The sequence below is a fragment of the Malurus melanocephalus genome, unplaced genomic scaffold (assembly GCF_030028575.1).
Source record: "Malurus melanocephalus ecotype Western Australia unplaced genomic scaffold, MMel_1.1 scaffold_17, whole genome shotgun sequence".
NCBI classification, from domain to species: Eukaryota; Metazoa; Chordata; class Aves; order Passeriformes; family Maluridae; genus Malurus; species Malurus melanocephalus.
The window spans coordinates 974,947-986,607 of NW_026623249.1; the positions used below are offsets into that span (position 1 = coordinate 974,947).

At 43.4% G+C, this 11,661-nt stretch overlaps 1 long non-coding RNA gene across 1 annotated transcript; it reads left to right on the top strand.

The window, feature by feature from the left end:
• The first annotated feature begins 6,109 nt into the window (after window positions 1-6,109).
• Window positions 6,110-11,531, top strand: LOC130586373 (uncharacterized). Its single transcript, XR_008966697.1, has 3 exons — window positions 6,110-6,573; window positions 7,581-7,853; window positions 7,982-11,531. It is a non-coding gene; the product is annotated as an uncharacterized LOC130586373 (long non-coding RNA).
• The last annotated feature ends 130 nt before the right edge of the window (window positions 11,532-11,661 follow it).

The following is an 11,661-nucleotide window of genomic DNA, read 5'->3' on the forward strand; positions in this document are numbered from 1 at the left end:
CCCTACAGTCATATAGAGAGTCATCTATCACTGATGTTTTTATTCTACCCCCCTCACCACAAAGGAACAGGTCAAAACAGATGCACTGATGAGTTTGGACTTAAATGGTTTTAGGCCTAAGAGTTTGCTTCAACCAAGTTGTAGATTCAGCTTCAGCTTATTTCAGCTGCAAATGTGTGTCTCCAAGGACCTCGGTGGGAGCTGTGTCTGCAAATGGATCCGAACCTGCAAATATTCAAACCGGCAAAAGAAACTAGTCTTGATTTGGTCCCTAACGTGGCCTGTAATTGCATTAAAGAAGCAGAACAAGGACGTACTTGCCTATTAGYTTTGCTGCTACACACTTTCTTTTTGGTTGGTTTTGTAGCTACACRTTTAATGTAGCCACACATCTGGTGTCCATCTCCATTGCACTAAGGTCGGACTTCACTCTGTAATACATTTTAAAAACTAATGAGGTTATTAAATAAACCTTTTGTTACTGAATATCTCGGATTTTGCTCAGTACCTCAGTTGAGAATCAGCTCTTTGAAATACCTCTTCAATTGGAAAAAAATACGTGTAAAAAGTTGAATTTGGGGGAATTCTTGCTGCCACTGCGCCACATGGTACAATGCCAGAATTTCTGCCTTCAGATGTAAATGCCTGTGCAAATGCTGCTTTTCAATTAAACTGTAGTACAATTCGTTGAAGTTTAGCCARAGAAAGCCTGTGAATGGAAACACTTAAACGATACATTAGGATTTAGTTACAGACTTTGCATTTGTTTTCTCAACCAAATGTAAAACAATTGTTTAGTGGCACATAGGAGAGAAGATTTTACTTGGGTTTTGTTTGAGCCTCAGTGTTAACGATCAGTGCTCAAGCGTTTTAGATTTCAATCTTAAATTAGCAATTTAAAGACAACAAAGAATGATTTTCATGCTTGTCAGTTCTGATTAATGTAACATTAACCCCCAGAGAACAGCATACTGCTCCAGTACTTTATTTCAACTCGCAAGAGACCAGTCCTGCGAAACAATGAAAGATTGTTTTTGGCTCTTTTTTTTTTCTTTTTAACATGAAATGTAAAGATAACACTATTGCTGTTATCACGTTTATTTATTGCGGATTTTGTAGTTGTTATCTTCTAAGGTATGTGACAACGAGAGATTTCCTAAATCACACCTCTACCAAGTTACTACGATTTCACTGCTTCCTGCAGATCCCGGCGCTGATATTGCCGCTCTTGCGTGGATCCCGAGTAGCCCCAGCTTGCTACCTGCTGATCTGAGCTTTCAAGGGCAAAAACTGCTGGCAGCATGCACAGGAAATTTATATGTTTCTCCCCTGCTGACTAAATTACAGAGAGGAAACAAAACCAGAATGTGAAAGTGGCACATAAAATAATGGTAGTTCTGCTGTAAAAGCAGTTGCTTTTTGATAGCTGCGTGGAAACCCAAAATTTGTTGTCGTTTTCCTGTCTATAGAGCAGCAGTTTCAATGGTTGCTGTTAGTTATCCCCAATTCGGAGATGGTGAGATAAGCATATGAAGAGGATGATGGAGATAAGGAGAGGCCAGGAAGTAACACATTTGCCATCAGGGATGGATTCCGGTGAAAATGGGGGCCCTCTGGTTCCCCATGTCCCTTCCCACAGTGGGTCAGACAAAAACCCTGCMGTGTTAGGCAGCAAGAGATCTGCCATTGACACAGCTACTGTCCCCTAAAATAAACCAAGAGAAACCCGGTGACATGTTTGCAGTGTGATCAGTTGATTTTCTGCCAGACATTGCTCCTTATACATATTAAAATAAGGCCTTTGAGGCAGGAAAAAGCAGTTGCAGTACAAGAAAGAAAAAAAAAAAAGATAAAAAAAAAAGGAATAAAAGAAAAAAATGCTTGGAAAGTTTCAGCTTTCCCAAAACCAACAATTATACAGTTTTGTATAGAAACTTCACCAGACTTTCAAAAAAATTCAGATATAAATATATATATATATATATCATGGCTGAGATAACTCTTACCTCTGCAGGAGGAGAAACCCCTCTGTGGGAGAAACAAAGACCATAAATGCTTACAGGGGCACAGGAAAAACAYGGTTTATTCCATCCCAGCTCTTAATACCCTCTTGTGCATTTGCAGGGGCTTAAGCTGCATTTTGTTTTGTTTCGCTTCTGTTACTGCCTAAACACTGAGGGTGGAGAGCCAATAGCTGCCTCACACAGCAAAGAAAGCAGCRCGTACTTTTTGTGCTTACAATATTTCCCTTCAATCCAGTGGGAGCTTGAGGATCTGCAAGAATTACAAACTTAGTCTTGAAGGATGATTTATGCTTCATATATTCATTTTCCCATGGTATTTGTGTATTTGGAAACATTCACAGGTTTGAATGGAAGATTAGTGCATGCCCATGTACGTGCACGTTTGTCTCCCACAGAGACCGACAGACCGACAGCAGCATCCTGCTCCTTAATGCATGGTACAAATGCACAGCAAAAGGAAGTTCCTGCAGTGAAGAGACTGCATTGAAATGGATGATACAAACACAGGGGATAGGAGAAGAATTGTATAATTTGATTTGTTTTCACGCTTCTTGGGCTGCTTCACCTTTATGGGGTTAAATACCAAAAAGATCTTSTGGGTGTCAGCTGGCTTGCTAAAACTTGAGGTGTCTTTCAGAAAGCCCTTACATAAAGAAGAAAAAAAAATGAACATCTGGAAACACGGTGGAAAAATAATGATATTTTCTCCAGAGGGTGGAAGTTGACTCCCCAGATGACAGGGAGGGGCCAGGAAAGCAGAGTGAAGGCTGGACTTCCCCAAGGAAGGAGCTCAGAAGTCAACCTCTTTTTGCTCACCCAAGCCTTGGGGTGAGCAAAGGGGAAGGGTGGCCAGATCTTTGAGCAGGGCTGCTCCCTCAGCCCCTAAGGTAGCCCCTGGAAATAATGCCTGCTCCCACTGTTCTGTACATGAAGGCACACTTCTTCCTGCCTGTAACAACTTTCTTTTAAAAATACAGTCCTGGTGCTATTTTAATAATAATGACAATAGAATAATTTACATTTATGTTTCACTTTTTGTAATTTTTTTGGAAGCTTCTCTTTTCTCTCACTGTTTGTTGCTWACAGGGAAAAACACAAAAAGAAAGCATTGACTTTTGAGCCTAACCTAGGATTATGACAACTTCTAGTTATCCACTGCTGACATTTGGCACAGTTTACTGCACAGTCACCCAATGCTGTTGCAGCAAAGTTTCATAAAAGCTGCAATTGCAAAATAGATGTGACACTCTAGTTTACGTAGAGGAGGAGATGATGTAATTTTTGTGGTTCTACTGCCAAGATAAACAGGAACCAGGACTCACTGCAGACTCAGTTGTGGTCTTTGTGAGCAGTGAGTAGTTCAAGTTGCGTCTTTAAGAAACAACAGTAGAAAGTCCAGTTCTGAAAATATTTCACCTAATATGGGCAAAACTACCTCCTTAATGTACTAGAACCTGAAGCAATTCTGTTTGTTTACTTCAAATCCTCAATAACCTTGTGGACTTACTGCCTGTATCCTTTCTCTGTCTGGGGATTTTTTGTGCCCCACCACATAAGCGAGAGTTTTATGCAATAAAGGTGAAAACATAATGCAATAAAATGGGAGGACAAGATGGTGAAATCACTGCTGGTTGCAAAGGGCATTTGGCAGGCATGACATTAGAAACCRCTTTGATTTTTCAACATTGATTAGATTTCAAATCTGTTTTTCTGGCTTTCCAGACTTTTCACCACAATTAGTGTTTTTGGTAGGCCTCTCCTTGGAGCATACACTGACATGGGAATACATGAACTAAGTCCTCCTATACACCTCATGAACCCTACTTCAAACATCCTTTTGCTGTAGGTTTAAAAGTGTATTCTTTATGGGGAAGGGGTTATACAGCATATGTACACGCTTCTGTCATCTAGAACATCATGGGATTACAGAACCACAGGTTACTTCATGTTGGTAAGCACRTAAGGAGTACTCTGGTCCAATCTCCCACTCAAAGCAGGAACAGCTGTGAGTTCAGACCAGGTTGCTCAGAATTTCATCCAGTTTGAGTTTGAAAACTTCCAGGGACAGAGGCTGGACTACCCATCCTACTGTCTGAGTGTCCTCATGGGGAAAGAATATGTCCTTCTAACCAGTCTGAAACTCTTCTCTTTCACCTCATGCCCATTGCTTCCTATCCACCCAGCAGGCTGMAAGCAGCCTGGCCCCCTCTCCATAACCCTCTCTCACTAGGGTCTGCTGTTAAGTCCCCTCAAAGCTGTCTCACCTCCAGGCTGAGCCAACCCCTGTCCCTCTCCTCATGGGGCAAAYACAAGAAACCTGGGCCTCTCTCCAGGCTGGCCTGACCAGACTAGCAGGAACTAGGTGTAAGGAGGTATGAAATTGTGCCTGTCCTTGTTCCATGTTGCCAGCAAGTAGCCACCCTACCTGGCCACTAAATCCAGCTGTAGGCACTGTCACAGAATCACAGAATGGTTGAAATTGGAAGAGACCTCTGTACACCATACAGTCCAACCCCCCCTGCTAAAGCAGGTTCACCTGGAGAAAATTTCACACCATCACACCCAGGTGGGTTTTGTACATCTCCAGAGGGGATTCAGCAATGTCTCTGGGAAAGTGAATGGCAGGATGAACAGATGGTCCCTCCACTGAGGCACTTAGAGCAAATCAAAGCAAGGGAAGTAAACATCAGTACAGACAGGGAAGTAGGAAGAAAGATGGAGAAAAAAACACTGCTCTTGCGTCTCAGCTGGGCTCGTAATTCCTTGGGTATGTCAGCAGCAACCTCATGCAAGTAGCAGCAAAAAGGAAGTTGCTGATAATGTTCACCACAATGCCACAGGCATGTCCAGCTCTAATTACAGATGTTATAGATGGTGTCCTGGGCATGACATGAGGGACATCACATGGACTTGTCAGACTGTTGCTCTGCAGCAAATTGCAGTGTCCAGGCCTTAAATGGTCACTGGTGATAAGCACTGGGGCTTTCCAGTGGTGACCACTGTAGGTAGTTTGTGGTCAGAGGGATGGCAGCCACAGTTAAGAGCTTCAAATTTTCATTTAAAATGAAAGGTAAAACCAGCTGGAGTCTGTGGGCACTTGCGAAGACATCCAGACTATTGTAGGGAAAACCAGGCAGACACTGAGGCTGCAGAAAATGCCAATTCTTTACCAATGTCCTCAGTTAACAGAGCTACTTTTAAAACTGAAAAAAAACCTTGTGATTTTTTTTTCCTTGCTATTTTGTTAAACACTGACCAACATTTTAATGAAATCCAGACTTTGCTTTCATTTGGTTATAAACTAACCTCTAAGGATCTATAGCTACCTCTGCTACTCCCTGGTACATAAGCCCCAGGGCCAGATTTGTACAGACTTCTCTGGGACAGCTTAAGCTGAGGTTTTGCTCTTACCTCATGGGGAAAGGATGATGTCTTTCTGGTGTGTTTTCATTTGGGACTCTCACAACATCTCATAATTCAGATATAGCATGTAAGAAAGTTGAATAAACCCAAGTGTTGCTGGGCGAGGCTGGGCAAAGGCAGGTTTGGACCTAGCTGGTCCAGATGACAGGTTAATCTGGAGCGAAGACAGCTCCTCATCCTCACTGCAAGTGGTAATTGCACTGCGCTGAATTGGCCTGGCCTCAATTTAGGAATTTTGCATGGGATTCTCCTGCCTGCCCCATACCCACTTTATCCTTGGAAGAGAATAAAGGAATTATGTAGGCAAAGAAATTATGTCACATCTTTAATAGTTTTGATGAGTTAAAGACTCTTTAGAAAACTTGCTTTACCCAGAACACCTCATGAACACCTTCCTCYCCCTCTGTGAAGAAGCAGGAGGTGTGGGATGCTGCATGTCCTCCACAGAGGGCTGTCAGAGGCTCCAAGCTGCTCTGTCAGGGATGAGGGAAGACACACATCATGCTGCCTCTCTGCAACCACATGGCAGGAGAAAACAGCTGGGAAAAATTAAAACACGGAATCAGTGCCTCAGCCTGAAAGATCCCAAGGGCAGCAGGAAGCTTTTTTAGAGGTTGTSTGGGGCAGTCATGGCCCGGGAAAGGTGCCTGGCTCAAGGACTGGGGCAAAACTGTGTTTGGTTCCTGTGKGCAAACATCAGGGTTTGCTAGATGTTAGGGCACCTGAGGACAAGAACCAGGAAACAAACTCCACTCATGGTAGCTCTGGAGGAAACAGCTGGAAAGGGAACTGCACAGGACCATGCAGAGCATCCTCTGGCACTGACACAGCCGTCCTTTACTGTGTCATGTTCACTTGTTTGGGGCCTGGMGTCTGGGCTTCATGGACTGAAGCTGACAGCCTGGAACGTAGAGCCTTGATGTTACATTCGCTGTACAAGTGGAATGGAGCCTGTGAAAGTCCTCGGGCTCATGCAATTTTTCATCCAAGAGGGATAAGGCAGTAAAAGTAATGATCATCTCCACTTTATACACAGGGAAGCAGATGGCTGAGGGAGAGAAACGACTTCTTTTACGCCACCGCCACCGCAGGGAGTGCAGCCCCATTTCCCAAACTGAATTAGCAGGTAAGTGAGTGTCTCCTGGGGGTAAAGTGTTTCACAGCAGGGGCACTTACTAATTAGAAAGGAACCAGACCTTTATTTATTTTGCTTGCTCACTGGTTTCATGTGTTAAATTTTGGCCTTCTGGCAACTCAGTGCTTTCTTGTTTGTATTCTTCTAATTTCGAGGCAAGGTGTTTTGCTGACATTCATACAATATAACTGTTTCTCACATCAAATGCACAGAAAAGTTTTGAAGTTGCTGTTTTGTGAGTATAAATGGGCTCYGTTCTCAGTCAGTGCAGGATAGTAATGTATTAACCAGCTGTGATTCCTGGTTTTGCAATCAAAAGCATAGGGTATTGATTTTCCAGATTGAACATCTAAATTAAAGAGATCACATTGAGGCTTCATAACTCAGGCAAGGTAACACACATTAAGAGCTGGGAGCCACGTGGGACTGAAAAAAATGTTGATGAGTCAAGTGTCTGTTCATATACTCCACCTGCCTCGCTATCTATAAATCAGCTGTAAGAGGAAATAATTTCTTCCAGAGCACTGTACAGTCACATGCAGGTGATGTTTGTCCCTTCCCCAGCCTGTGAGTAGTTGGAATCAGGAAAGCACTGTACCTCAAACACACTGGTGCTAGAGGGAGAATGTAAATAGATCTGAGGATTAAATAATCTCTGGCTCTGCATGGCTGGAAATGAAAGACTGTTTTTCTCCAGGTCACTGTTAGAGGAAGTAATGCTGCCACTGTAGTTTGCTTTCTCTGCCTGGGAATTTGAGCACTTGGCAAGGGTCTGTGCACTACAGGTGACATCCTTGGCGTTTTTCCTTGTCACACAGCCACGGAAGAGCCAAGGTACTACTTCCTAGAAAAAAGCAGTAGCGGCTTAAGCTGACACTTTGGAGCGATTTTTTTTGGCTTCGCKCCCAAAGAAGACCTTGCTACCAAAATGTCACTTGAGCTATCAGTTGTCATGTGTACAGACTACCTTCTGCTAACTTGGACGTGTTTGTCCCCAGGTGGATGCACTCGCCGTGCCTGCGGGGCTGTGGCTTTTGGACACCCTCCTGCTGTCCTCTAGTGGGTGGATGGGGAAGACCTCGGGCATGCTGCAATGTCCCGTCCCTGCTGGGAGCATTGGGCAAGAGTCACAGCTGAACGTGGTCAGTGTCAGGCCAGCAAGGCTCCAAGCGTCCACACAGTCACGGCAGTGAGGACCGTGACGGCTTAGGGGTCAGTGAAAGCGTCTCTCCAGTCCTCTTTCTACCATTTGTGCAGACTGCGTATCTAAAGTAAGTGACTGCTGGTTTCTAAGGCCTTTGGACATTGAATAGATGATATGAATGCACAAATTAGGTCAATTCCTCCCCAGCCTTGCTCTAAAATGGTGAGAAACTCCTTTGCATGTGTCYTTCTTCAGTCACAGAAGAGGCCACTGTGTGTGGGGCAAGATGACTTCCCTGTGGAGGAGCAGCCAAGACCAAAGTGCTGGAAGCGGCATGGAAGAGCTGGGGTGGAGGCTGCAGATTACTCTGCATGTTTGCTCATTTCCAGTTGTGCAGAGCCCTGCAATATCCACAGGTTTGTCTGCAGCCAGCTGAGGTGGCCCTTAGGATCATTTTGGTGGCCAGTAGTTATGCCGTCCTGGTTTTCTGGAGCTTTCTGCCGCCTGGCAGAGCTTACCTATGGCTTCAGCAAAGCTTTGTCACAGCTGGCCTTGGGTTAGAGAAAACCCTCCAGTCTGGATTTGGAGACCATCGAGGGCCGGCATCTTGCATGAAAGACATGCTTCCACGAAGTCAGACCTTTTCTAATGCATGTGAAGAGCAGTGTAAATGTGTGTGTAAAGCACAAGTGTGTTAGGAAACTTCCTGAACACCTGCACCAGCTGGGCATACTTCTGCCAGAGGAGGAAAGATGGGCAAACACAAGGGTACCAGGTGTTGGCCAAGCTACTGTCCAGGGCATTCGCAGTGCTTGGAACTGGCAGGATGATTTGGTGACAGGACATGTATGGGACAGAAATGGCTTCTTCCTGCTTATTGTTCAGTAATTTTTAAGACTAGACTTTTCAGGAACTAAACTTGCAAAACCTTTGTAATGCCTAAGGAAACTTACAGTTTAAAATTTTGCCATAAGAGGGCAGTCTGAGATAACCACATAAGTAAGTTGACTTGCAAGGCCCTGAGTTTTTCTTAAAAAACGAAGACTGATAGGAAGACTTGTCTTAAGCTGAAATAAAAAAAAAAAAAAAAAAAAAAAAAAGGAAGACTGATTTCAAGCTGAGGTCTTATATTAAACTTTAGATAGGATTTTTGTAACTGGTGAAAGAGAATGAGTGTAAAAGGAAAGCATTTGCAATAAACAGCGATTTCTGTTTTCCTGGAAGAGACACAAAATGTTCTCTGAGTCCTGAACTCGGGACCCAGAGGGATGAGATTTCCTCTTTGCACAGCTGTATTCTTCTTCTAGGAAAGCAGCTTCTGAATTTTCCTTTCAATGGAAAAAGGTCTAATGTGGGAAGCACATGATCATGGCGAAAGAGCAGAGTAACTGCAAGGCAGGGATGGGGCACTGGCATCTTCAGAGAATCGTGTATAAGGGGCTCTGAGGTCTTGCTGTTGAGGAGRCTGGGTCCTGCCAAAAGGGGACTGGCAGCCACCCTCCTAGCTCCTGCTGAGTTTCTCCCAGTGCACATAATCTCTAACRTTGAAAATGCCAGCATGGTACAGGACTTTGAAAGGTTGCCTGCTGTTAGTCTGATTGCTGGGGTCTGCAAGACAAAATCTCATCCTCTTTAAGCCCCAATTTATCTTTCTGTGACTCTGGGCAAGGCATTTGTGTCCCCTAAGCATAAGCCACTGATGAATGGATGCAGGATACTTCCCACAGTGTCATTCAGTGGCTGCCTCTTGCAGAGTGCCTTAAAATGCTGCCAGCACTGCGCTTCCATGTCAGATATATAATGCACTGACATTCCAGCCCTTGGTTGCTCTTGTTGGTCACTCCCTGGCTCAAAAAGTAGAGGAAAAGGGGATTAGAGCTGCAGTGGCTGCTGCCTCTCAAGGTACTGCTGAGGGACCCGTGGGGCAGTGCTAGATAGGACAACCCCAAAGCTCTCTGCGAGCATTTCAAGTCCAGAGCTGGGAGAGCTGGTAGGATGCCACTTCTTCCTTCCTCTGCCTGGGCATCATGGTGGCTCAAAGCAAGTGCAAAACATATTTTATTAAAACATCCTTCTGCTGGGCTCTTTGTCCAATATGTTTTACACTTTATTAGCTCAGACAAATTAATTGGTTTCATGGTGCAGCTCAAGGGCAGTTGTTCAATCAATAAAAACACTAAAAGAGAGCAAATGTTGTTTATGCCCTAGTATCACCCTGGAAGGCAAAACCAATCAATCTTCCCCCCCGCTTCCCGCAAGAAAAACCACGAAGGGAGGCAAACATCAGAGATGCCTGGTGACGGTGTGACACATTGGAGCACAGAGGCAGGCAACATTCAAACCACAGCAGCACTCAGGGGGGGAGATTGAATCCCTGGCCTCCAGATATGGTGTGAATTGCACTCCAGTGTGCTTGGCAGAGCCCTGGTGTCCCTCTCTAGCAAGAATGAGTAGACATAATTGTCTTCTGGTAATGAACCCTTACTTCTTGTCTTGAGCTCCATCTCTCCAGTATAGATCAACCTAGAACTAATTTTGTCTGAAATGAAGTACTGGTTTGTATGGGAATGGACAGAGCTATGGAAAACTACAACTGCACTCGGCCATAGCTTTTGGATGCAAAATTAACTCTGATTTGATTTCAGTAATTCCAGTTAAAGGTTGTTTGCTGCGCATTTTTCAATGTTGTTTTTTTAAGAGTGGAGACCAAAAATATATAAAATATTTGCGAGTCTCTCCTCAGGTCTGCTTTTACAGATGCGTGCAATGGCGTAAATTGTTAAAACACCAAATACTCAGAAAAAAACAGCCTAGGGAAAGAATTGGAGGCTTCCCAAGGTGTTCCAATCCCAACAATCTGTAAAAAAACCGACACGGATTTCATGAATGTGCTATCAGAATGGATTTTTTTTGTCTGTCACGGAAGAAAAAGTAAGAAAGAAAGAAAGAAGGAAAGGAAAGAAAAAAAATAAAAGAAAGAGGAAGTCCTTTTTTAAACTCATGTTCACAACATGTAATACTTAATAAAACTGCTCCTGGCAAAATCTAAGGTAAATCAATACACACCCCATCTGACTGTAATTGCCATGTAAAATACAATTAAGTGTTTAACTAGTAGTTAGAAATAGAGATGATCTTGCTTTTTATGAGTAGGAGACAGATCTTTAATTAAAGTGAACCTTTGCCATTTCTGTCTACGTTTAGACTTTGAAACTGAGGGAACAGGGAAATAGCTTCACAGTCCAAAGAGAGTTTGCAGTTTGCTATAAATGTACACAAAAGCTTCATAGGACCAAAGTGAGCTCCTCAACTGTATATGGGCAGATTCCTTAAATCAGTGCAGTCATGCTCACAGAAGTAAAAAATGGACCTGTCATCTCTGAGAAGCAGTTAGTCCACTGCTGTGCTCCCATGGGAAAGGGAAAGGCAATTTTCCCAACAGAAGGAATTGCTCCGTAATGTGAGAGGTCATTGAAATGCAAGTAACAAACCAAAACAGATGAAATATGTGCAAAGTAAATAGATCAAAGACATTGAGATAATTAATTACCAGCGGTCTAGTTCTCAGAGAAAGACCATTCATTCACAAAGAAGCCACTGTACCCGACACTTCCCAATATTGGTGTCTACAGCACGCATTTACTGATGTTTGTTAATGAGTGAAGACAGAATTATTATGCCAGATAACTGCCTGCCCTAAAATCTATGTTCTGTTACCATAATGCCTTGGCCTACAAATAAACTCCACTATATTCACAACATTTTAGTTYAAGAAAAAGTGCCAAGTCCATTTTTGTGTTTGCTAATGTGGAAGTTTTGATTTCTATATGCTAATCATATATGAGTTTATACAGCCATTTCAAAAGGAAACTCAACAGTGTTTTGAACTCAAATTCTCTTAATTTTTAGTGCCTGGGTACCCATCTTTTTAATCC